The sequence below is a fragment of the Rhynchophorus ferrugineus genome, unplaced genomic scaffold (genome assembly GCF_030347505.1).
Source record: "Rhynchophorus ferrugineus isolate W39M unplaced genomic scaffold, kcgeb_rfMv2 rfM4, whole genome shotgun sequence".
NCBI lineage: Eukaryota > Metazoa > Arthropoda > Insecta > Coleoptera > Curculionidae > Rhynchophorus > Rhynchophorus ferrugineus.
Genome location: NW_027472583.1, coordinates 3,537,885 through 3,564,095, shown reverse-complemented (window position 1 = coordinate 3,564,095; position 26,211 = coordinate 3,537,885). Strand labels below are relative to the sequence as shown.

The following is a 26,211-nucleotide window of genomic DNA, read 5'->3' as shown; positions in this document are numbered from 1 at the left end:
TATTTGTGCCTTGGATGCTTGTCCTAGTCTTAGATAGACTTTATTACAGTTCTGGCAACCTATTTTGTAGATTCCCAGTTCCAAATCTATTTTTGTCTTCTTATACTAGTTTTTCTGAAAGTGTTGGGAACTTGTACCTCTTGAGGATTGTGATTATTTTATCGATGATGAAATAACAGGTCAATTGAAAACTTCTTACGGCCTACCATAGTAAAATAATTTTTTTGACTTTTTGACACACTGATTATAGCGACCCTCCAACTTCTCGATACCATTTTTGTAGTACGATTTGTCCTTTGCTTCAAAATAGGCCTCAGTTTCGGCGATCACCTCTTCATTTGACGAAAATTTCTTCCCAGCGAGCATTCTTTTGAGGTCTGAGAACAGGAAATACTCGCTGGGAGATAGATCTGGAGAATACGGTGGATGAGGAAGCAATTCGAAGCCCAATTCATGGATTTTTGACACGGTGCATTGTCTTGGTGAAGCAGCACTTTCTTTTTCTTCAAATACGGCCGTTTTCAGCGATTTCGTCCTTCAAACGGTCCAATAACGCTATGTAATAGTTGCTGTTGATGGTCCTTCCTTTTTCAAGGTAGTCAATGAAAATTATTCTATGAGCATCCCAAAATACAGACCCCATAACCTTGCCAGCCGACTGTTGCGTTTTCCCACGTTTTGGAGGGGATTCATCGTGTGCAGTCCACTCAGATGACTGTCGATTGGACTTCGGAGTGAAAGGATGGAGCTACGTTTCATCCATTGTCGTTATTACGCTTGATCACCATCAAACACTGCTCCGAATCATCATTTTTGGTCAAAAGTGAGCTCGCACTTTGCGCAGAGCTTTCTCATACCTAAATATTCGTGAATGATATTATGTAGATACTCAGTTGATATCTGTAGAGTGTCTGCTATTTCATTCAATAGCAATCTACGGTCATTCAAAGTCATTTTGTGGATTTTTTAATGTTTTCGTCGATAACAACCTCTTTTGGGCGTCCACTGTGTTCACCGTCTTCGGTGTTCATTTCACCACCTATAAACTCAGCATACCAATCCTTGATGGTTGATTTTGCTGGGGCAGCGTCCAGAAACTCGGCATCAAACCATGTTTTTGTTTCAACTGTAACGGGAATAATGTCGCCAATGGTTCCAGGAAATTAAGAACACTAGGAATAGTTAATATAATAAGGCATCTCATATTATACTAGCAAATGGTTGGAAGTATTGGATTGAAGTAATTTATTAGAAGTATTGGCTATTTGATTCTATAGATTTTTATGGATGTCATCCTAAAAAAACTGTTTGTCTTTTGAGCAAAACTATTCATCGAATCGTTTTATCTCTTCGAACTTGGCAAAATGCTGCTCTATAGGTGCGTGTCCCATTGATGTGAAAAGTTTACAGTCGGGCGGCGCAAGGTCTGGATAATATGGCGGGTGCGATAATAGGTCCCATCCAAGTGCTTTAAACGCTTCCTTGAGCCGTTTTGCTTTATGAGATGGCACGTTATTGTGCTGTAAAATCTGTTGCGAAACTGTTGTAGTTTCGCATCTTTTCGGCAATCTATCAGAATGTTTTTTTTGTGTTTTGCACATCGAAATCACTACTTATGAATGTAAGATTCTACCAGCAAACGATGACTTTCAGAGGCTTTTTCTTTTGATGAATTAAGGAAAATAATGCAAATGCACATTTTCAGGCACGAAACAACATATTTTCAAAGAGGTACAAAGTTATGACGGTGTTAGTTTCGCAAAATATAACATGTATAGCTTTACAGATTGATATCAGTAGAATAATATGATATATGGTCAAATTATAACAATGCATATTTGAGCCTAGCGATATCTTATATCATCAAGAAAGCCGGTAATGATTTTCCGGTACACATACGAGGTGTTGATAAATTGTGTGGAACATCATCATCATCAGCTTAGAAATCACTCCAGAAAGTATCCGGTTTTACCCAGCGTACTTGCTGGCCTGACTGAAAAATTTTAAACAATCACAAACATAAATCTACGACCATGCCTCAGCAGGATTCGAACCAGCGATTATGGCAACAGTAGGAGGACCGTCCTAGGGTGGAGACGATTAAATCTGGACCTTTACTTAGTCAACAAACCTGGTTAGGTCTCGACCAATCTTGTTATCTAGTCAACCAACTAAAAACTCCTTGATATATTGGTTTTAACAAGCAAAACAATCCTTATAAAATAAATTAACATCACCAAACTGTCATTTAGCTCTTTCAGTGTACAAATTGCAGCATTGTACTATTAAAATATATTTATTGTCTATTTTGTGCTGCAAAATTTGGAGAAATACAAGAAGGAACACTTGTCTAACATCAGTTAACAAATAAATAAGCAAAAATACAAAACGTAAACCTATTTTGACTAAACTCAAACTGCCGAAACAATAACAAACAAGTTATTCTTAAGAATATATACCGATAAAACGGAAGGAAAAAAAGCACGACTCTGTACGAATAAAAGTTCGAAAGTCAGAAAGCGAACACTCAACAGGGCATAAAATAAGAGGCCTGAGCTGAAAATAAGTCCGATACGCGTGATATTTTCAGATCCGATTGATTAATAGCGCGTGTAGAAGAGATGTAGCTCCCAACAAATGCATACAAAGATTTTATATACTGATTGTCGAACGACTAATTAACAACATTTACTTTGTTTGGGTTATCGAATCTGATTTCGAAATAATAAGCGAACACTTATTAGATACTTTTGAATTGTTATTTAGAAACTGAAGTAAATTTTATATGTAAGTCTCTTATATATAGTTTTTAACGCCTAAAAGTTTCAATATTTTTCAGCAAGCAACAAGCTTCAACCATGAGAACATGTGAAACGTAATTCAAATGTGACCATTTCAACGTTCAAGATAATAGACTGATAATAATTGATATAGTTCTGGAGACATATTATATCATTGTAAAAGGGGTAATTCTTAAGGTTATTAAGATTTTTCTGTAAATTTTAGTGGTATTAACTTCTGATTCATTTCAGATTTCTTTAGCTAATGCATTTATTTAATATTTTCTCCTACTCTTTCTAAACCAAAGAATACTCGAGCATCGTATCCTCTAGATCGGAATTACGTGCTGAGCTAAATAGTAAAATTACCGTTTATATTTGATTCCCCCTCGTATATTATTTAAGATTCCCTTTTTAACTGAACAGTTTCTTTCTATAAATTTGTTGCTAAATAATTTTGACGTTTTAAAATTGGTGATTTTGACAATGAAGACAGAGGGTTCTGAAGAGCCAACAAAATTTGAAGACGAAGATTTGAACGCTTTATTCGATGATGATCCATGTAAAATCCAAGAAGAATATGAAGAATTGTTGGGAGTAATACAAGAAACCATTTCCAATTACTCGAAGCCAAGAGACATTGAAAGGCGTTTGGTCATGTCATCATTAATGAATATGTTTTGTACTTCAGATTACTTAATTATATCATTATATCATATATCATATAAGGGATAAGAAAAATCACACAAAAATATTTGTTAAATATGTATCATTGAGTTACTATATTGTTTGAAATATATACTCAATTTTATATATTTAAAAATTTAGCAAAAATATATCTTTGAAAACCACCTAACCGCTTTATGATGGTTAATATTTCTGAAATTCATTTACAAATGACAATAATTTAGCACTATGGATGCCTACGACAAATTACGATCCACTGTAAACCTTTTCCAATAGTTTTCTGGTGTTTATTTTGATTTAATTACTGGATTAGTAATTAAAAAATGTACAGAAGAATAATGTCTGTCTATTCGTATGTTATAGAGTTCAACTACACATAAATTCACAGCTACATCGTTGTTCTCTCTGTACAGTTTCAATCACAAACTAAATAGGAATACTAGCCGGGGCAGATAAAAGGCGACAGTTTGATGTCGATTTTCGAGTAAAACCGAATTTAGAAAAACAAATAAGCAAACGATCTGTTTGGGTTTGGGGTCGAACGGCCTCTTATAAATACATTGGATCGAAATTGCCCATAGGCGCACCGTCCTTGTTTTGTTCTCTTCATCGTTGCGTCATTTGTATTTCGTGTTCTCTGATATTGTATCCATTTATTTTTCACAATAAGGGTTTGTCGAGACCAACATAAAGAGGTTTAATATATTTTCGAGTTTACATAAAATAAATATATATCTTTGTTATAAAATATACTTTTATTATTAAATATATTATTATTATTATAAAAATATATTATATATTATTATATTAATACATATTATATGCATACATATTATACATTAATATATATTATTATATATTATTATTATTATTAAATATATTTTCGAATTTACATAAAATAAATATATGTCTTTGTTATTTGTCATTATTATTGTATTAATTAGTGTTGGGCACTATTGACTGTTTACTGTTTTACTATCCACTGTTTCAGTCGTTATTTTTGGTTCGACCGATTTTATAACTTTTTACCAGTGACTGATCCAGTTGACTGTTTTCACTTCAAAATAATTGTCAGTCAACTTTCAAATAAGTGCTCAATTCAAATGAATTAGTTTTCAGAGATGGTCTTTCTTGGTCTACGCGATTTTTGGTCTTTCGGTCAGTCTATTCAAAATTATGTTACTGAACAATCAAAAACTAGTTATTTTGTTATCAATTATAGTCTTAAACTAGAATCCCTACACTATTGACCCTTACAATTGAAATTGACGTCTGTGTGCATATTGTATTTTCAGAATTTCAAATGATTCACAAGGGGAATTTAATCTGTATATTATTGAAATGTATGTATCACAGGTTGGAAAATACTGGGTACCTAAAATCTAATTAAATAAGCAGCAAGCAAAAAGCAATTTTTCGAAATGCTATTAGAACTGCTTTAAGAAATTATTATAATCATTTTATAAATTATCTTGAAACCAAAGTAGTACTATTTCTAGTACTGATAAGACAACGTAGTATTTCGTATTTTCGTTTTTTACAGCAAACAATTGCAACTGTAATACTTGTAACTAATAACTTGTAATATGCAATATTAAAATAATACAAAATATTTGTCGCTTGTGTATTATTTATCATATCAAACATTAATTTACCTTTTAAATTGCAATAAATAAGGGAAACAAATACATGAATAAACTGGATGTTACTCCTATTATCAAGAATTTTTTTAATTTCGTATTATTTTAATTTGTTTTTAATGGGTTTCCTGGAACGCCGAAGAGGTAGTTAAGTGACTCAACTGTTAAAAAGCTTAAATTATTACTCACACTATATTGATTTGGCCATTATTAAGAATAATTTATATTCATAACTAATTATATTCGCTACCGTCTTCTTTTATTTTCGATTTTTAAGGTATTGGAGAATAATTTTTATAGAATTATTTATTATAAATATAGGCATAATATCAGGCAGGATATCGTGCATAATTATATTTAGTCTATTTGTTAAAAAATAACGAAGCAAACAAGATATGTAATCCTTCAGCAATATCCAATTACATCTCAATAATTTGCCAGATGTTTTCATTTTTTAGTTTAATTAAATATTTGATAAAAACTCTTTTAATATCAAAAATGTTACTGCGGAAACTGATCAATGTTATTAAAATGTAGTTATTTTAATAGAGAAGAGATTTTAATAAGATCTCTTATTAACATCAAAGAAAGCAAGCTATCAAAAAGCTTTCAGTAAACAATTATTTTCGATTAAAGAAGGTTAAAAGTGAAATAGCGTATCTATGAATCTCCGTGAACAGAATCAAATAAGCTTTTTGAAATATACTAGAAAAATACATTATGTCCCCTTTAAAATAATTCTCCAACTTCCAAACATTTGTTGAATTCGTTTTCTGGTTTTTTATTTTTGACGGCATCCTGGCATTTTTTGATAAGTTTATTATTAATTTAAATTAATACTGAAATATACCAAGTAAGTTTTTCAAAATATTTTGCTTTAAAAAATCTTTCAATGCTGAATGATTATTTTAAAACTTTTGTATTGATTTATGACTAGCTGACTTTTATAACTTATCTTCCAATATATCTTAGTGTATCATATCATAGTGCATAAACTATGTAGGTAATTTTTGTTGATCTATATATATATATATATATAAATGGAGAATCCATATAATCTTTTCTGGGGATGGTTGATATGATATCTCAAATTCTATTGAACCGATTTACTTGACTCTATTATTGCATCAAATTAATTATTGATAAGTTTTTCAATTATTTCTAAAATAGATCTTTTATTATTCTAATATGTATAGGATTTTTTACGTCCTAGTATTTTTTTTTAGTTTTTTTTTTAAGTTTTTCAGAATATTTAGCTTTGAAAACTGAAAGTTCTCTCTTCTGTTTCCTTGCTTTTTTGGCTTTATGTTTTATTCTGTATTCTAATTTGTTTCCGTCTGTGATTTTATTTAAGTTATTTATTCATATAATGTGATATTGTTTGATATGATATATGTTGTTGATATATATTTTAAAACTAAATAGATCTGTGTCGAATGATTTTTTTTAGTAAAACATGTATCTTCTTTTATATGGAAGGAGGTTATGCCGAATGGTGAGAATTCTGAAGTACACTTTGTAGAATAAGCATATAATAGCAGTAATGATAACACATTTATCACACCCACATATACATGTTGTGTCTTTAATTACGCATTTGACGCATTTAATTATATATGATTTGGACGTCGATGGGCAATAGTTCTTCCTTCGATGGGTCGTAATTAGTCGTAACGTTTGACATGTAGAAAAGTTAAGTTAAGTTAGAATATAACCGGGAAAAAGAACAAGAAAGAACAAGAATGTAAACGTCTAAGGTAACATGTGTGGTGTGTAGAAATTAAAATAAGTGAATAAAGTCCATAAACAGTTCAAAATACAGTTTATTTTTTGGTGAATCGAAATCGCGGGTTAATCGCCGCAACAATCTTTCCAAATCTTAATATTTACACAAAAGCGCCAAAAAACTGTATGTTTCCCTTAATACAGAGAAAACCCTTTAATTTCCTTTAATTTGAATATGATTTCTAGAAATTTTGTCGAATTAGATATAGAGAAAATATATAATAAAGTAAATAAATAACTTGATATACTAACAATTTAGCTCTGCGTACTTCCGGAGATGTTGGTAAACTTCTGGACTTGCGGCCGTTGGAACTGTTACTGTTTCCCATCGTTGTCGAATCTGTCCGATGTCCTCACGACAATACACCACATCAAACTCAACTTTTACGACTCTTATCTCTGACACCGAACACGAGAGACTCGCTGTACACGAAAACAATCAAAAACTAGTTTTTTGTTATCGATTATCGCCTTAAACTAGAACCCCCTCGCTATCGGAACTAAATGACCCTCTTTGTACTACGACCCACCCTGATTTTACGATCAACCCCACTTTTCAATTTCAGTTCGGGTTCTCGCATAATATGTCGCACGCATTTCGGACCCAGTGACGATGATGATGACGAGAACGCGACCACCGCGTCCATTTTCCTAGGCCGAAATGGACTTTTCGCGATGGTCGCCTTATTTACTTCGCGTCAGTTTCGCGTGGCACCGGCTTCAGCACACGTGCGGCGTCGAGCGATACTCTCCCTGTCGCTCCTGCGTCGACCGGTCACCGAAATGCAGCCGAAATTCTGGCGTGTGCCACCCCGACATCGGACACGGAGCGTGCCGCCACCGCCGCGTTGCCGGTTTTATTCTGTCGCCCTGATGCAGCAGAACAGATGCAAAATGAGAAACAGTAGCTTTACTGCAGTCGAAATAATCGATTTCTCTATGCGGCGATAGAATATATTCGAAATACTACTTTGATGTTTGAATAAAAAAGCGTTTTATTCACTAGGCCGTTCAAGTTCAAGACCTATAAATTAATTTTAAAGGATTTAAAAATGGTGTTACTGTGCATTAAATTTGACTGGAATTTGTAACCAACTTCATGTTCAAGCTTTCGAACTTTGAACGAAACACACTTTCAATCCAACCATGCCCCATCGATTTTAACATAGGAATACTGGTGTCGACGTCTTGAAATGGTCATTTTAACACCGAAGATAAAGGGCGTGTTCTGGACAGGCAACAGAAATGAAGACGAGGTTTTGAAGGCATTACTCGATGAGTCCATCAATAGGGATCCTTATCTATTATTCTTCAACACAACAACAATCGAGAACATGTTGCAAAATCGGTAAAAGTATACTTGGAAGCATTGAAATGGGAAGTGTTACCCCATCTGCCTTATTCTGCCGGCCTTGCTCCAACATATGAGTCGTGGCCTTATATCGTAGCTTCGCTTCTTATGATAATGACAAAAAATGAGTCGATTCGTGGATATGCTCAAAAGACATATCGTCGTTAGAGATTGAATTCGTAAAATGCTTAAAAAGTACCGGCTATCAATGGACAACATTTTCAACAAAATACCTTGTATCGATTTTACCCAATAAATGTTCAAATTAAAATCAATAAAAATCAATCAAAAGTGGTGGAAATAAAAATCAATAATTGGGATATGAGGTAGCAACATAGCAACTGCTTGGGCAGCAGATTTATTCAAATCAAATAACAAAAGTAAGGAATGAAATTTTGCAATTTTGACCCTTTCCTTGACTACCGTCTATATCCACTAAATAACTCAATGATACTAAATGGAAAACTACTTTTTATGTAGAGAAATGTGAATATTAATGAATTTAAAAGTTTTTCACCAAACGATATCATTGATAAAAATTCATGCAAACACCTAATCTTCCACAATCATGTCCTGTATTTTCGACGCTCCAAAGACGGTAATTTTAATTTAAAAAGAGGTAAGAAACCTTAGAAATAGTCACAAAAGGGAGGATGTTCATATGCGATTTTTACACGATATATATATTGCTTCAGAGAGAGAAAAAGGAGAAAGGTTTTTGTTGAACGAATGGAGTTTTTCTCCATACTCTTTGATTAAAATAGTGCTAATGAAATAAAAGTTTTATTTTGAGGCAATAAAAAGTCGAATGTTTAGCTATAATATTAATAAGAAATCTAGTTCGAGAACATGCCCAGAAAAGGATTTTTCAAATTTCAAACTTAATTCAACTATTGCTGTTCGATCATTTGGAGGTTTATTCCATCAAAACGTTGAAGTTGTCAGGTTTATAACAAGTTAATTTAATTTAATTATGTTTGGTTATATATTTGTTAAAACGTTACTATTTAATACCTAACTGAAATAGATCACAAATATCTCTAATTACATCTAAATTAGAAAGAAACTGCCAAACCAAATAAATAATAAACATAAATATAATAATAATAAATATAATAAAGAAACTTAATAAACTAAATCTCCAATATTACTACTTCTTGATAAGTGCGACAACAAGGCAAGCATTTTTTATTTTCTTAAAATCCCCTTTCCGCAACCCTTTGTATTTTGCGACACCTTGCGTAGTCACTTATATTTTCATCTTTAGTTATTTAGTACGCATATTATCGAGCCATATTTACCAGGAAATTTACGATGAGTTAAGAATAAGATATTTGTAAGTAATTAAATAAAATCGATTATTCATGATTTAATTTAAAGTTTGAATGCAAATCTAAGAAGCTTATTACTTTTTTATAAATCCGGCAACAACGCCTCTCTTGATAGTCATTCTCGGTGGAATACCGACTGCATAGTTACCGTGTTCAAAATTTTGGATATCTTGTTCCCTTGTTGCATTAATGAATCCGTCTGGACGTTGGTAAAATGTCCCGGTGAATTATTGTTGTAGATTATGAACGTCATTTAGAGCCTATAGACAGTCCGCATAGAAAGCTTAATGTCATAATTTTAACACTATTCGAAATTCGATTTTTATTGCCACCAAAATAAGGATGTAGATAGTGAACACAATTAGATAGTTTATTTTTGATAATAATTAAGAAATTTATATTAAAGGAATATATTTAAAATCGTTAAATAGACTATTGTTTTTTCAGAACATAGGTTTATAAAGTAAATAATTGATACAAGGTTCAAAGAATAAAATATTATCACACATATCACATATCTTATTACATTCATGATTAAACATCTCAATATTTGTTAGTGCTTTAAAATGTTTACACATTTACTGTTTTACACATTCTCTCGCTTGTCTTATGTGTTCCATTTATCCAAATTATGTAGATAGTATTAGATATAGTGTAGATTTATTTTAACTGGTGTAGATTTTCATTAGTTCATTTATGTATTCATATAGTCTTTATCTTTTATCCATATTTCTCCCCTAAAATATATATTGAAAAAGTAATAAATAAACTAGATTGACTAAAAGAATAATTTCATTACCGAATTTTTTTACATAAAATTGCCTTTTTTTTGCTTATTTATTCTACTCTTTGATCTCACCCTTGCAGATAGCTTTGTCTTGTGACCCATGTGGGAACTAACAACTCACCAAAAAATAAAGAATTGTAAAATATTTTATAATTGTTAATATTACTTTACTAATGAAACCTGAAATGAATGAAAAGTACCTCTAATACAATGATATACTACGTCTCCAGCAACATAGCATTAACTGTCAGTTATGCTAACATAGAACAATTTTTTAAGCTACTTCTAACCAGACATCAAAATTAAAATCAAAAGCTGATTTCGAAAATCTAAATATCTTGTGAACAAAGAGGACAGATGATTATTGTTATTCTAGAATTTTGTAAATTTATGTTGGGATGAAATAATTTGAAAATGTAATGTTAATGTGGTTTATTATTTTCGTTTGTTAACTGACATCACTCACATACGTTTTGTTAAATATAAAGATTCTTCATTGTTTTAATTATTTCTAAAATAGATATTTCGAAATATTATTTACCCTTAGTACTACATTACGTAAACTGTTACGGATTATATAATCTGGATGTTATATCCAATCCAAATGCTGATAAGATTGCCACTATGCATCATTAAACTTCCGATGTTCCCTTTACTGTTATTTTCCTGAAAACTTTGTATAATCTCAAAACTGGGGCCACGATATAACAGTGCTGGAATGGTCTTAGTGTTCTGTTTTGTGTAACAACTATAACAATATCTGGGTAATGTCCTGTAAATAATTTATGTAAATTGATACTTTGATAACTGTTATGTAACGTTTTTGATTTTAACTTATTATCTTGTTGCTTTCCTAGCTGAAAGTTGTATCGTCGATATTTTAACACTTCAATATAAAAAACGTGTATTAATACATAATGGAGGTACTTATGCTTCATTGTCTGTTATTCATTTAGTCCGGTGTATGAAAATCTTAATATAATTTATAAACTAGTAAAATTACTAAACTATCAATGCAGCTTTTTCTGAATTATTTATTTTAGCAATCTAATATGCAATTTGTTCTTATCCTAATCTGCTACGGGTTTAAATGTACAAAGTACTTATTCTAACAGGTCAATTGAAAAGTTCCCGGCCTACCATAGTAAAACACATTTGTTGGCAAACGTTTCTTTTTTATTCAACAGAATTCCCTTTCAGGGCGATACACTGATTATAGCGACCCTCCAACTTTTTGATACTATTTTTTGATTATACTATACGATATACTATTTTTTTGTAGTACGATTTGTCCTTTGCTTCAAAATAGGCCTCAGTTTCGTAGATCACCTCTTCATTCGACGAAAATTTCTTCCCAGCGAGCATTCTTTTGAGATCTGAGAATAGGAAATAGTGGCTGGCGCTAGATCTGGAGAATAAGGTGGATGAGGAAGCAATGCGAAGTCCAATTCATACATTTTTGACATGAAGCATTGTTTTGGTGAAGCAGCACTTTCTTTTTCTTCAAATGCGGCCGTTTTTCGGCGATTTCGTCCTTAAAACGGTCCAATAACGCTATGTAGTAGTCGCTGTTAATGGTCCTTCCTTTTTCAAGGTAGTCAATGAAAATTATTCCATGCGCATCCCAAAATACAGACGCCATAACCTTGCCAGCCGACTGTTGCGTTTTCCCACGCTTTGGAGCGGGTTCATCGTGTGCAGTCCACTCGGATGACTGTCGATTGGACTTCCGAGTAAATGATGGAGCCATGTTTCATCCATTATCACATATCGACCCAAAAACACGAGTTTATTACGCTTGATCATCTTCAAATACTGCTCCGAATCATCAACTCGTCGTTGTTTTTGGTCAAAAGTGAGCTCGCGCGGCACCCACTTTGCACCGAGATTTCTCATACCCAAATATTGGTAAATGGTATGATGTACGCGTTCAGTTGATATATTTGGAGTGTCTGCTATTTCATTCAGTTTCAATTTACGATCATTTAAAATCATTTTGTGGATTTTTTAAATGTTTTCTTCGGTAACAACCTCTTTTGGGCGTCCACTGCGTTCACCGTCTACGGTGCTCATTTCACCACGTCCACACATAAATTCATTCTCGTGGTGTCATTTTTTGTATATAATTTCAATTCTCAGTTGGGATTCAACATTATTCAACTTAGCTTTTCTTGCTGAACATTCCAGGGTTCAGGAAATGCCATTTCTTCCTAACTATTATTATTTATGATACTGACTCTCATGTGTCTTTAGAGTACTTATTGCTGTTTATTTTTCTTCGGATTTCTGGGGTATTTTGTCAAGCACATGAGTATTGATATCCTTAAATAACTTCTCCATTACAATGTATTTTATCAGTTTATATCTGGTTTCCCAACTTGATTTTTTCCTCTGGTATTATTTAAAAACTTATCCGATCAGTTGTTCTACTAAACAGACAGGAATTACTTCGCTTTGGTATCCGTTGAAAGTCAGCACGATAGGCGAATTATTTGAAGTTAGTTCTAGATTTTCATCAATTTTCATATCATTACTTGAATTGTTTCTAAGGATGCAGAAATCCAGCAGGTCTGTGATCTTATCTGCCATATGTGGGTTCACCTTTCGAAATAGTTTTATATCCTGAATAGCCTTTAACAATTCTCTACCCTTGGTTGTAATTAGTCTTGATCCCCAATGCATTGTAGTCACCGAATATAATAACCATTGTATTGTGTAGACCTCTAATCATTCCATTATTGCCACTTAGCGGAAATTGCGTCAAAAATATCCTAATCGTTCAGTGCCTCACAAAGCCACAATTTATCATTCACATGCGAATTTTCAACAGGATGGTATGACCGCAGTAACGCTGAAAATGGGGCTCTGGTGCGCAGAACAGTCGGTTTTGGGTAACAAAGAATCCTCAATTAATTCATGAAACATCACATAAAAACAATTGTAATTTGTGGTATTACTACTGAACGGTACCAAGACATGACTCGAAATTTTCTTGTGCCTAAAATGGAAGAGCAAGGACTGGAGGACATGTGATTTCAGCAAGATGGGACCACAGCACATACAGCTCGTTCAACAATTTAATTATTGAATGACGTTTTTCCGTCGACTTGGCATGGCTAAATAAGCACCAAACGGTTCAACAAATTAAAAATATTATTCGTCACGAAATTGAAGAAATTCAGCATCAGATGTTGCAGGATGTCATGAAAAATGCCTTTAAAAGTGCCGAAAGTTTCATAGCGAATCAAAATAGTAGCGGAACTTTTTTCCCATGTTGTATATGAGGATATTTTTAATCTTATACATTTTCACTGGCGGATTTTTTTAAGCAAACTATTTAACTATTAATCAAGATTGCTACGAATAAATCCCTAATATTGTATATAATACACACGAAAAAACGGGTATTGTGTGTACGCTCCTGGCCATTTTCATCTTGATACATCGTTTTATTGGTAAACTTCACTCATTCTTGCACGAGGGTGGCGAAATTCGATGCCTGTGTCTGGCATCTGTACGCGCTGATATCCCAAACGCCTATCGCCCTCCCCCCCTCACCCTTCCGTAATAAAAACCGTTTCTGTACTGCAGAGCGTGAGGTGTTTGCCGAGAGAGGGATGACGATCGAATTTAAACGGAGGGGGGACTGTGGGGATACGTCGCAATGTCGGTGCGGATGGAACGAAATCAACAGTAAGTTTTTTCTTTGTTTTTTTTCACGTGTTGCAGTGGCTAGGGGCTGTTTGTACAAATTATCCTACCTTTTTGGTGCTTTGTTTTAGCGTACGAAGCGGGTACAGTTCGGTAATGATGTTTTGTATTGGATATTGATAAGACATGACCCCACTTATAATAATTTATTTATCGTTTATTGTATTTGGAAAGGCACTTTGGAAAGGCATTTGTTGAGATAAATTGCTAAATAACTAAGGTAAAGTAAAGTAATTAACGAACAACTAAAGAGCGATGTTGGTTTGGTAGCGAACGATGTTGAATTTTAGTACTACTTCACTGTGCTGATACTTTACTGTGTGTACCCATGCTACATTAACCAGAAAATGTGGTAGTCAAAAAGCACTATCACTAATCACCCAATAGAACGCATTTGTGGGAACTTTTCCTTTTCTTACTTCATTTTGAAGGTTATCGAATGCTGTATGAAGCTTACGGCTGCTATGCTACATCGATTTCAATATACGACTACTACTTTCAACGTTTTAAAAGTAAGATTTAACACAAAAAAATTGAAGACAACGATTTGAAGGCATTACTCGAAAAAACAATGTCATTATTTCGCATGACAACGTTTGACCACATGTTGCAAATCCGGTGAAAATATACTTGGAGATATTAAAGGAGAAAGTGCTACCACACCCGCCGTACTCTTCAGACCTTGCTCCTTCTGATTGTTAGTTTATTCCGACATATGAGTCGTGACCTGTCTAAGCACTTTTTATGAAAATACGGAAAATAGCTTGATTCATGGATATCTCAAAAGATACAGCGTTCTTTGAAGATGGAAATCGTAAATTGTTTGAAAGATGGAAAAAGAGAGCGGGTATCGGCAGACAACACTTGAATAAAATATATTGTACAACAATTTCACAATCAAGCTTCAAATTAAAAAAGTCCTTTAAAATTAATTAATTTATAGGTCTAATATATTTTATTGGTATGTTATATGTTGGGTTCTAACTCTAAATTAAATTCTAGTTAATATAATAATAACATAGCAAGTCGTAAAATCAGCATATCCAATTTTAAGTTATTCCCAATGGAGACAAAAAAAAACGCTTCGAAACATATTTATACGAAAAAATGTACGCCAATGTTTTCCACGAAAGATAAATGATCTAACGGCCGTTGGGATATCACAAGTCGTTATGCTAATGCAGCGTCTGGATTCGGTTCCCATTTCTGGAGAGATTTAGAACATCGCGAAACTCAACTGATGAATTTCAATGGTCTAGCTTCAGCACTCCAGTCATGTGTAAATTTTGTGGAAATTTTATGAAAATCGTATATTTTCTGAATAGCATTTGTATAATTTTGTATATCGATGTTTTAACGCCATTTTCGTCACTTTTAGTTTTTATCGTATAGCGCAGACTACAACAGGGCGGAAATTTCGGCATGGCGAAGAGATGGCGCTCCAATCAGCAAAAACTTACGTCTCCTATCTGGACGAAAGTGTCATTACTTCCCATGATTGGTTCTCTCAAGTCTGTTTACAAGAATTGTTGCAGTCAAAAAATCCGTTTTGTATGGTTTAATTCCTAAAGAAGCATGCTCCTTACATATCAATCGATAAAAAGAAGGTAGCTGAATTTAAACGTCGTTGTGGGTCCTTGAACATGATCGAAATTGGCCAAATATCGTAACCCCATCTGAAACCATCGAAAAAGTGCGTAACATATTGTTGTACGACAGGCGATATATATATATATATATACATATATATATATATATATATATATATATATATATATATATATATATATAAACATATATATATATATATATATATATATGTGCGTGGAAGCCAGTCATTCATCGTCAAAGAAAACGAAATCATTATTCACAAGAAGATGTTTGCCTAAAAGAAGAATATAACGAAGATTTTTAACTAAGATAACGTACTCGTACACGAAAATGACTGGCTGAAAGGATAAAAGATTTGGTCGGCCATACGGACTATCTTCAGACTCACTTTTGTCTCCAAACTTGAATTTGTTTCTGGAAAATGTTTCGCATCGAATTTCTTCATTCGAGTACCGCAGATGAACACTTTTACAGCCTTCCAGATATCGAAAATACAGATGTCGGGGAAACGATGAAACACGTAGTCAAGGGAGAATGTGTAGAAAATTAAAATTCTTTTTTAATTGAAAATGGAGCACTTTACACCTTACCTTCGTATAAATAACATATTAGATGGTTTTATGTATTTTTGTCCGCAATTGACGAAACTGCGAAATATTACTGTAACCAACTGTTAAACCACTAATATTCGATGATTTTTACATTTCTATAAAAAGTATATCTATAAAAAGTTTTCTATTTAGTAGTACTGAGCTATTAAGTTTATACAGAACCTCATTGTAGAACGCTCAAAAATACCTTCTACTTAATGCCTTACTTTTGTCGATCTATTTAAAGAAATCTGTTTCCGAAGCTCATCAAACACATTTAAAATAGCAATGACAACTATTGACAGTAATTAATATCAATGACAAGTACGACCTGGATATCCACAAAGTTCGAAGCCAATGAATTGCAATGTAGGAATGTTCGTCTGGTCGGTCGGAATGTGCGGCTGTCGATGCGATTGTTTGTCCAAACACTCACTACTATTTTGTGGAAGGAATTCCCACGGGAACTAAAAACACTGGTTGAATAAGAACTTGTTTATTGCGATATTAAATGATACATGTGGTCGATGGGAGAATGCTGTGGAAGTGGTACTGTTACAAGCGGGTAGAGAGAAGAAAAGAGTGCGAGACGTCGTCGTGGTGGTCTTTTATACCGGGAACCGTATGGTACCAATCCACCAGCGTTGCCGACCCTTGACGTTGATGTAGGTGAATGCGTGGTGGCCTAAAGGGTGGTAGCGGTCGTTACAGCAATATTTACTGGACGAAAACCCAGTTCAAACTATCAAATAGCAATGCAGATGTTTTCATGTATTTCCACAGGGTCGCATGTGATGGGAAAGATCCTAAGGAGGGAAAAATATAAAAAACGTATAGTTTTCTGTGGCGTATTGTGACTGATGATGAAAAATGGAATAATGACGGCCGGAATGTTCAAGTCTTGTTGTGCATATGGCTTCTTTCGATGTTTTGCGACATTCTAAAACCAATAATCAACTAAGAACATCAGTGTAACATGCGCAAATTCACCTCGTGATCTTTTGCCTGACAACGTTCGGCCACACCATGTAATAATTGTGAAGAATGCATTGTTGCAGGTCAAATGGAAGCATAATCGCCAGAGATGACGCGTCCTGATTACCACATGTTGAGATCGATGCAGTTGGCTATCACACTGTTTCGAAACGCTGAAGAAGTTCTAGAAAGATGGGACAAGGTTACAGAAAATGATGGCGATTATTTTAATGACTATATATTCAACCAATTTTTCTCAAGCCAGTTTCGTCATATTCAACCAATTTTTCTCAAGCCAGTTTCGTCGGCGCAATGATCAACCCGACAGAATGGTCCTCGTACTGTTGCGATAGTCGCGGATTCGAATCCTGCTGGGGCATGGATGTACTTTATATTTGTGATTTTAACTGTAAATGTTTTTATAGGTAACTGTGGAAAATCCGACAAGGAATAACCATTCCAGTCACGCCAGTACCCAGGCCGGATAAGTCTTTCGGTAAGTTTTCTGGAATGGTCTCTAGTTGGTCACTGACTAGTCGGTAAGGTTAATGCCGATGAGATCGTGGTTCGGAGCCCATGGTAAATTGTAGGTCCAGTCCAATCCAGTTATAAACCCTTGTTTGTAAAAAGGCGGCTTTAAAAATCCCAATAAATGCGTTTTGTAAGTAAAAAACTGATCAGAATGCATAAAAGCATTTAATACATCATAGCGTATCATATTATTACTCAATAAATAGTAGTACAAGAGAATTATCGTCATCTCCACTGCATCCATTGAGATGACTTCATCAAAGGAAAAATCCATGTTTCATTCTGCTCTGGGAGTTCCAACTGTGCCGTTCTATACACATTGCCTTTTCTATAAATCCCATGTTATCCCACTAATAAAACAACTTGGGATTATCCAGAGTGTCGACGGAACGCTTTAATTAACGTAAAAAAATGGCGCTTAATCTGATTCGGAACGGTGGAGGCGAAGAAGGAGGCTGGAAAAAGGACCGGGGCGGAGACCGTTCGGCCAAACGGAAAAATAACGATTCCCGTGCAACATCTGGCGCGAAATTTATAACTTTTTTAAGGGAATCCGGGAATACCTTCATTTCCCGACCAGCGAAGGGTGAAATTGAGACGTCCCGATAAAAAAAACCGTTTTTTGCTGACTCTCCTCCGAGCGGGGGACAAGAAATATTATGATATTATTGGCTCGAGTTTTATCGCTAGATAAACCCTAAGGGATACATTTATTTAGACGTGATAGAGGTTGTTTTTACAATAATGTATTTTTAGTGTTGGTGAAATTAATATTGTTGGTAAAAAATTCTAGATTTTTGACCTTTTTACCAACTACGGTTTATCTGGACTGGATCTAATGCTTAACGCGGAGTCTGAACCACAGTTTTCGGCATTAAGCCAGCAATAAACAGTTTTGATTAAATTTCTCTTCTATTGCTCCTAAAACACTGGATCAGCATATCATAAATTAATGAAAATTATTAGGAATTTAATGTGTCTGACGGTGTAATTATATTATGTGTAAATTAAAAATCTTAAGAAGATAATAATCAAAATTTCTGTTCAGCTATAAGTAATTTTGGCTATTTCTTCTTCTATTCATGCTCATAGCTCTGGAAAAGGCCATGATATGTTAATGAAAATATCATTATTGAATATCTCAACAACATGAATTTAACTCTCTACAAGAGGATATAGTTTTACTATGCGTTTATCTAAAATTTCTCGAGAATAATGATCCAAATATCTCTTGAGCTATAAATAGTTTTGATTAATTTTTCTTCTATTCCTTTTCATAACTCTGGAAAAATTTATGATACGTTGGTGCAAATATGAGCAGTTGTGTAGAATTTAATACTCTACAAAAAACTGTAATTATATTATGTATATACCTAAGAGTTCTAGAAAATAGTGATAAAAATATGTGTTCAGCTGTAGATTCTTTTGCCTGATTATTCTTCTATTAATTTTCACAATTCTGGAAAGGCCTATCGTATGTTAATGAAAATATCAGCATTTATGTAGTATTTAATTGTCAACAAGTACTGTCTTGTTAGTAGTTATATATTTATATATGTATATTTAAAAGTTCGAGAATAATGATCAAAATATATCGTGAGCTATATAATAGTTTTAGCTAATTCTTCTTTTAATGACTTTCGTAGCTCTGGAAAAGTTTATGATATGTTAACGAAAATATCAGTAATTTATGTAGAATTTAATTCTGAACAAGATGCTGTATTATGCTGTGTGTGTATTTGAAACTTCTATAAAATAGTACTAAAAATATCTGCCCATTTATAAACAGTTTTATGTAATTAATTTTGATTTTTTGGTTATAAATATGGAACAAGACAAAATCTATCTCTAAAATTACAAGTACATAGGCAAAGTTACATGCTTAATAAGATGGTAAGGTTATTATTGTTGTGCATTTAATTGTGTTTAAAAATCAGGAATAAAAGTTTTATTTCGCTAGTGTCTAAATAAGCACAATTTTGCTTATATTTTAAAAACTATTAGCCTGACAAGAAAAATAATGTTATTTTTGATTTCGTCATTAAACTATTCATTATATATTAGCGTTTCACCTTATTTCGAACTCATAAATTTTTTAGCAATTTTTCCATATATATACTTCGGTTTAAACAAGGATATCTAATTAAAAATATCACTACTTACGCGAAATTACATGCTAAATAAGATGGTAACTTAATCTTTATAGAAATCTAAATATTTTTAAGAAATATGACTTAAAAGTTGTTTTTTTCCCAAAATTTTTAAAATTTTAATTTTAGTGCTATTTCAAAAAATATTTGTTATATACCAAAATTAATGACTTCTATGTTTTTTTTTACCAGGATATTTACCAGATATGGAAATTTTAGTCCATTTGGAGGCCTGAAATTTTCTACCATATATTTCTTAAACACGTGTTAGAAAAATTTAGTCTCAGTAGAGATTGTCCAAAGATAGATCAAAGAAAATGTAGGTACGCATATCCAACTAGGTGTTTTATAATGTACTAGATAGATTTCTTGTGTATATCAAAGTTCGAGAAAAAATACAAAAATATCAGTTCAGTAATACATAGTTTTGATTAAATTGTCTTCTGTTTTTCCTAAAACTCTAGACCAGCACAAGATACTCGTATATGAATGAAAATTTAATGCTTAACAAGATGGTTGAATTATATTAGGCGCATATCAAAAAGTTATAGAGCCGGCTTGGTTGGCGCAGTGGTAAAGGTGACTGGACGGACACTCGCGGGTTCAAATCTTGCTGGAGCATGGTCGTAAATTTATATTTGCGATTGTTTAATATTTGTGATTGTTCTAGGCAAGAATACAAAATCCGACAAGGAAAATAATCCCAGTCACGCCAGTAACCAGGCTGGGTAAGACCGGATGTCTTTTGGGATGATTTTATAAGTTGGTCACTCGCTAGTCGGTAGGCTTAATAACAAGGATCGTGGTTCGGACCCCACGTTAAACCGTAACTCTGGTCCATATAAACCACTAGTTGGCAAAAGGATACTTTAATATATAGAAAAAACAGTTATAGAAAATAATAATAAAATATCTGTTCAGCTATAAATAGTTTTGGCTTATTGATTCTTCATAACTCTAGAAAAGTGTATCTGTTAATGAAAATATGAATGTTTTTGTATAATTTAACGCCTAACAAGAAGGTATGTTTATATTTATAATTTCTATAAAACAATAATAAAAAATATTTATAAATACAAGTTTTGTGTAATACATTTTTTAAAAATAACACTTTCGCCGCCAACATACCACATTTCTCCTTTCAACTTCTAATTAAAGAAAAAAGAACATCCCTCACTTTTGGTAAAAGGTTTCCTTATCTTAAATGAAAGGGTTGGACGCCTTCGAAGGTCCCCCCCTCAGCTCGCCCGCGTCTCTCCTTCCATCGCCTTCACCCGTTAAGTAACGAGATCCGCCTCATTTACCCCCACCCCTGGGGGGTGTATTAAAATTTATTTATTTGTCCCCGGGGCTTGCTAAATTATGATCAGTGTCGGTGTTTTGTAGCTGCTATAACCCCCCCCCCCCCCTTCCTGCACGCCCTACCCGTAGGGGTCCGCTTTGATATCGTGCAGGAGTATGAAGTTGGATCCGTCGCTTGTTAAACGGTTCTTAGATATGATGGGAGGTTTCGAATTTACTACTGTTTGATGCAGGACACGAAAGTTGTTATGTGAATGGCGTAGAAGGTAATTTATTGGTATAGTTGTCTTTATTAAGGCCCTTACAGGTCTTTGATCATTGAGTTAAGGCTGAGTAATTAATAATCTATTATTACTGTTGTTAATCGGTTTGTCAATATACTAATGGAAATTAACGTGGGCTAGAAACAATTCTCAATAACAACAATTGAAAGCCGTCACAAACGACTTTCTTTTGTTCCATTTATTTGTTTACTTATTTTTATTTATATTTTATTTATTTTATTTACTTATTTTTCTTTCTATGTTCGGCTGTATATTTTTTATCGTGATTATTAGATTTACTGACGAATATATTAAGCAGGTAAATAAGTTCAGGAGGTAAATACAAATGGTAAAATTTTGGAAATAGCATATTTTATTTAAAAAACTAGCGACCCGCCCCGGCTTCGCACGGGTGCAATGCTGATACTAAATTAAATACACTACACAAAAAATATGAACGTTGTATATAAAAATATAGCGGCCCGCTCCGACTTTGCACGGGCATAAAATATATATGCCTATGTCACTCAATGAAAACATGATTAAAATCGATCCAGTATTTTTGGTTCATTCATTACTGCCCTTGGCCTGCACGCATTAAATTTGGAGTAAAACAATTCCTCTTCCCCTATACTTACTATGAAGATTTCCTGCTATCTTTGGAATATCTAAATTCATACAATTTTTATTACATTACACATTTTTAAACGCAAATTTTAAATTTGTAATATCTCCGAAAATATTTGTTTAATTTACATGCTGTAAGGAACCATATTGATCTATATTAATTGCACACTGTATTTAAGGTACTTAATTCGATAAGGATTAATGCCGTATTGCTTAAAATAGCTTCGTAAATAAGCCATTTTCTCACGTAAAAAGTAAACAATAAAAATGGTTATTGTGGGTTATCCCTAAAAGATAAACATATACCATCGCGGACTTTTTTGTAGACCTTTTTATGGTGTACAATACTGTAGTACATTAATTTGATCTAACTCGTAGGGTTAGGCAGCGTTTTTGCTAATTGCTAAATAAGCCTAAAAAAATAGGTTAATTTACGACATCACGTTAGAAACCTCTAAAATTAGCAATGTTGCCTTAGTATATTATGCATGTATTATACATATAAACCTTCCTCTTGAATCACTCTATCTACTGAAAAAAACCGCATCAAAATCCGTTGCGTAGTTTTAAAGATTTAAGCGCACATAGGGATATAGGGACAGAAAAGGCGACTTTGTTTTATACTATGTAGTGATATTGAATAAAACAAAATAATAAAGATAGGATGTAGGACTCGTGAAGTACAAGGTTCAGTTTATTTCAATATGGGCTAGCTCATATTTAGGCACTAGTACTTAGGTGCCTAACATCAGTTTGTAGAGTTGGTTTATTTGACTTTTTCAGAATTGCATCGACAAAATCAAAAGAATAAAGGAAAAATTGAAATTTGGTACAAATGGTTAAAGCCATAAAAGTACTTCGTGAAAATAAAATCGATACCCTAAAGCTAGTAAAAAGTACCGAACGACTTTGTAATGCTTAAGATTGAAAAGCTCAGCTTACTCCAGAAGTAGCGGCTGTCACACATTAACATACATTAGGCAGGAAAACAGTGTTAAGTGCACAGTTGAAAAACGTTTTAGTGGAATATGTTTTGACAATGGAAAGTCAGTTTTGTGGATTGACAAGGACTGATCATCGCAGAACACGGTTAAGACTATTTCTGAAACGACACAAAGATAAACTATCACTTAGAAAGTCTACAAGAGCGTCATTTGCAACAGATTTTTTTTTCAATTTTTGGACAAGATTTATGAGAAAAATAAAGGCAAAGAACAGAAAAAAATATAGAAATAAGGAAACAATAATCTAAAAATGAGGGCCAGTGAAGCTGAAAAGAAATTTGAATCAGACACTGAGCCAGATACCATAATACGATAAAAACCCCTGACTCTGTAAATGCAAAATGTATGTTCTGCCAGCAACTTTTTTCAGAAAACAGAGGAGGAAGCCTCGGTTAAATGACTGAGTTGTACGCTTTGGGCACATAATGACAGAGCGGGGCCAGAATTTGGCATTTAGTTATATGATTCTTGCAAGTAAAATCACTACATAGTATAAAACAAAGTCGCCTTTTCTGTCCCTATATCCCTATGTGCGCTTAAATCTTTAAAACTACGCAACGGATTTTGATGCGGTTTTTTTCAATAGATAGAGTGATTCAAGAGGAAGGTTTATATGTATAATACATAATATACTAAGGCAACATTGCTAATTTTAGAGGTTTCTAACGTGATATCGTAAATTAACCTATTTTTTTAGGCTTATTTAGCAATTAGCAAAAACGCTGCCTAACCCTACGAGTTAGATCAAATTAATGTACTACAGTAATGTACACCATAAAAAGGTCTACAAAAAAGTCTGCGATGGTATATGTTTATCTTTTAGGGATAACCCACATTAACCATTTTTATTGTTTACTTTTTACGTGAGAAAATGGCTTATTTACGAAGCTATTTTAAGCAATACGGCATTAATCCTTATCGAATTAAGTACCTTAAATACAGTGTGCAATTAATATAGATCAATATGGTTCCTTACAGCATGTAAATTAAACAAATATTTTCGGAGATATTACAAATTTAAAATTTGCGTTTAAAAATGTGTAATGTAATAAAAATTGTATGAATTTAGATATTCCAAAGATAGCAGGAAATCTTCATAGTAATTATAGGGGAAGAGGAATTGTTTTACTCCAAATTTAATGCGTGCAGGCCAAGGGCAGTAATGAATGAACCAAAAATACTGGATCGATTTTAATCATGTTTTCATTGAGTGACATAGGCATATATATTTTATGCCCGTGCAAAGTCGGAGCGGGCCGCTATGTTTTTATATACAACGTTCATATTTTTTCTGTAGTGTATTTAATTTAGTATCAGCATTGCACCCGTGCGAAGCCGGGGCGGGTCGCTAGTAATTAATAACTTACAATTACCAACGTTATTTGATTTCTTACTAGATAATCATTATATGAATGTTTTTTCTTAGAATATACTTAAATCCCCATTAATAGCCCATATTTGAGTAACTGTTCCATATTTAGCATCTATTTTGCAATTTTGTTTAATGCCCTATTTTGGTAATATAATTCAAGAAAAATATAAAAATGTTACTGTCATCTAAATATATATGACTGGCTAATATTACGTTAATAAAATGCACAAAGTTTACTTAAACCAAAAACAAAATAGTAGCCCATATTTAGTTATTTCCCGCCATTATTGAATTTGATAAACACTTTAAATTGATTGCACTACCCATTGTTAAGAAAATCAATCCAGCTTTACAACATGAAGATACTTGGGTAGAAATTGACACAAATGATAGTTTGGATCTATGGTGAATGTAAAAATACTTCAACGAACTTTTTTTTTTAAACCTGCTTCATCATCATCACCATCAATCCATAGGTGGCGCTTGGGGAGAGTGTCTAGTTTTTAAGCAATATGATGCTGCTGGTGTTGCAGGATTTGGATGCAACTGTTTTTTTACCGTCAATGATCTTTATGCATGTCATTTGCGGAGCTATTCTCGCTGTGGCTTCCATTCAAAAGATCGTTTTAGCTGCAGAAATCACTGAAGAAATTGCTAGGATATATACAAAATTAAACACTTAATAAGCCAGCATTATTACTGTTCCTGTATGTTTGATAGTTTTCAAAATATATTTTTCGCTAGCAACCATTTGAATTATATCTTTAAAACTAACTTCATTGCATTTTTTTGCCATTTTCACATTTCTTTTTATAAATTCGGTTTAAACAAGGATACCTAGTTAAAAATATCACAATGTATGTAAAATTTGATGCTAAATAAGAATGGTATGGAAAATAATCTAAATAAGAAAGAATGGAAATTGGTAATGCAATTTTTATGCAAATCTGAAAATTTTTAAAAATATGGCTTAAAAGTTGTTTTTACTCTAAATTACTTAAATTTGAATTTTACTGTTATTTCAATTAATATTTTCGCTCGCTCTTCCATTCAAACGGTCATTTTAGCCACATAAGTGAAGAATTTGTTCATTTTTCATACGACACACGCATAAAGTATTGTAATCTGCGTCTCTAAATTTATTCCTCAATTATGTAATGAATGTATCATTCTGAATAACTTAATTTCTAATGCAATCTCGCTGAGAACCATGTAGAAATTGAAAGACCCAAATCTGATAGATGTAAGACTGTAATAGTGACCAAGTCTCAGAGCCATACAGAAGCAACATCTTCTTTCTTCACCATGCACCATCTTAAAGAAGCAAACGCTTCTGTAACTTGGCCGATTCTGCTTATTACTTTAGCAGTATTTCCCAGTTTTTAAACTCCTGTACTGGGTCTAACAGGATTCGGTTGAGATTTACAATAACAACACATCCATCAATTGTCAATACTTCCGCCTTTTCCTCACTACGTCTCAGGTATTGCGTAATAATGTTATAACTATATCGTTAATAATGTTAAAAGCTCAAAAATCTGTAACAGCGAGCGCGTAACAGAGAATCTCTGGTACCATATTTTAACAAACTTAACAATTACCTTTTCCACAACTGGTACGGCGTTAATATCGAAGTTTTTGAACCAACTCTGACATTAATGTTTGTTTAAGAACATATCACCAAGAAAAAATCTCATAAGAAAATAAAAAAGGG

At 33.2% G+C, this 26,211-nt stretch overlaps 1 protein-coding gene and 1 long non-coding RNA gene across 5 annotated transcripts in view; one reads left to right on the top strand and one right to left on the bottom strand.

Annotated features, from left to right (window-relative positions):
• sick (sickie) overlaps nucleotides 1-26,211 on the bottom strand; it is a 307,284-nt gene that overhangs the window by 123,533 nt on the left and 157,540 nt on the right. The gene's annotated exons all lie outside the window — the stretch shown is intronic.
• The window catches only part of LOC143196559 (uncharacterized), a 126,123-nt gene that overhangs the window by 62,097 nt on the left and 37,815 nt on the right, over nucleotides 1-26,211 (top strand). The window contains exon 2 of the long non-coding RNA XR_013005761.1: nucleotides 17,674-17,744. This is a non-coding gene — a long non-coding RNA (uncharacterized LOC143196559). The remainder of the gene's footprint in view (nucleotides 1-17,673; nucleotides 17,745-26,211) is intronic.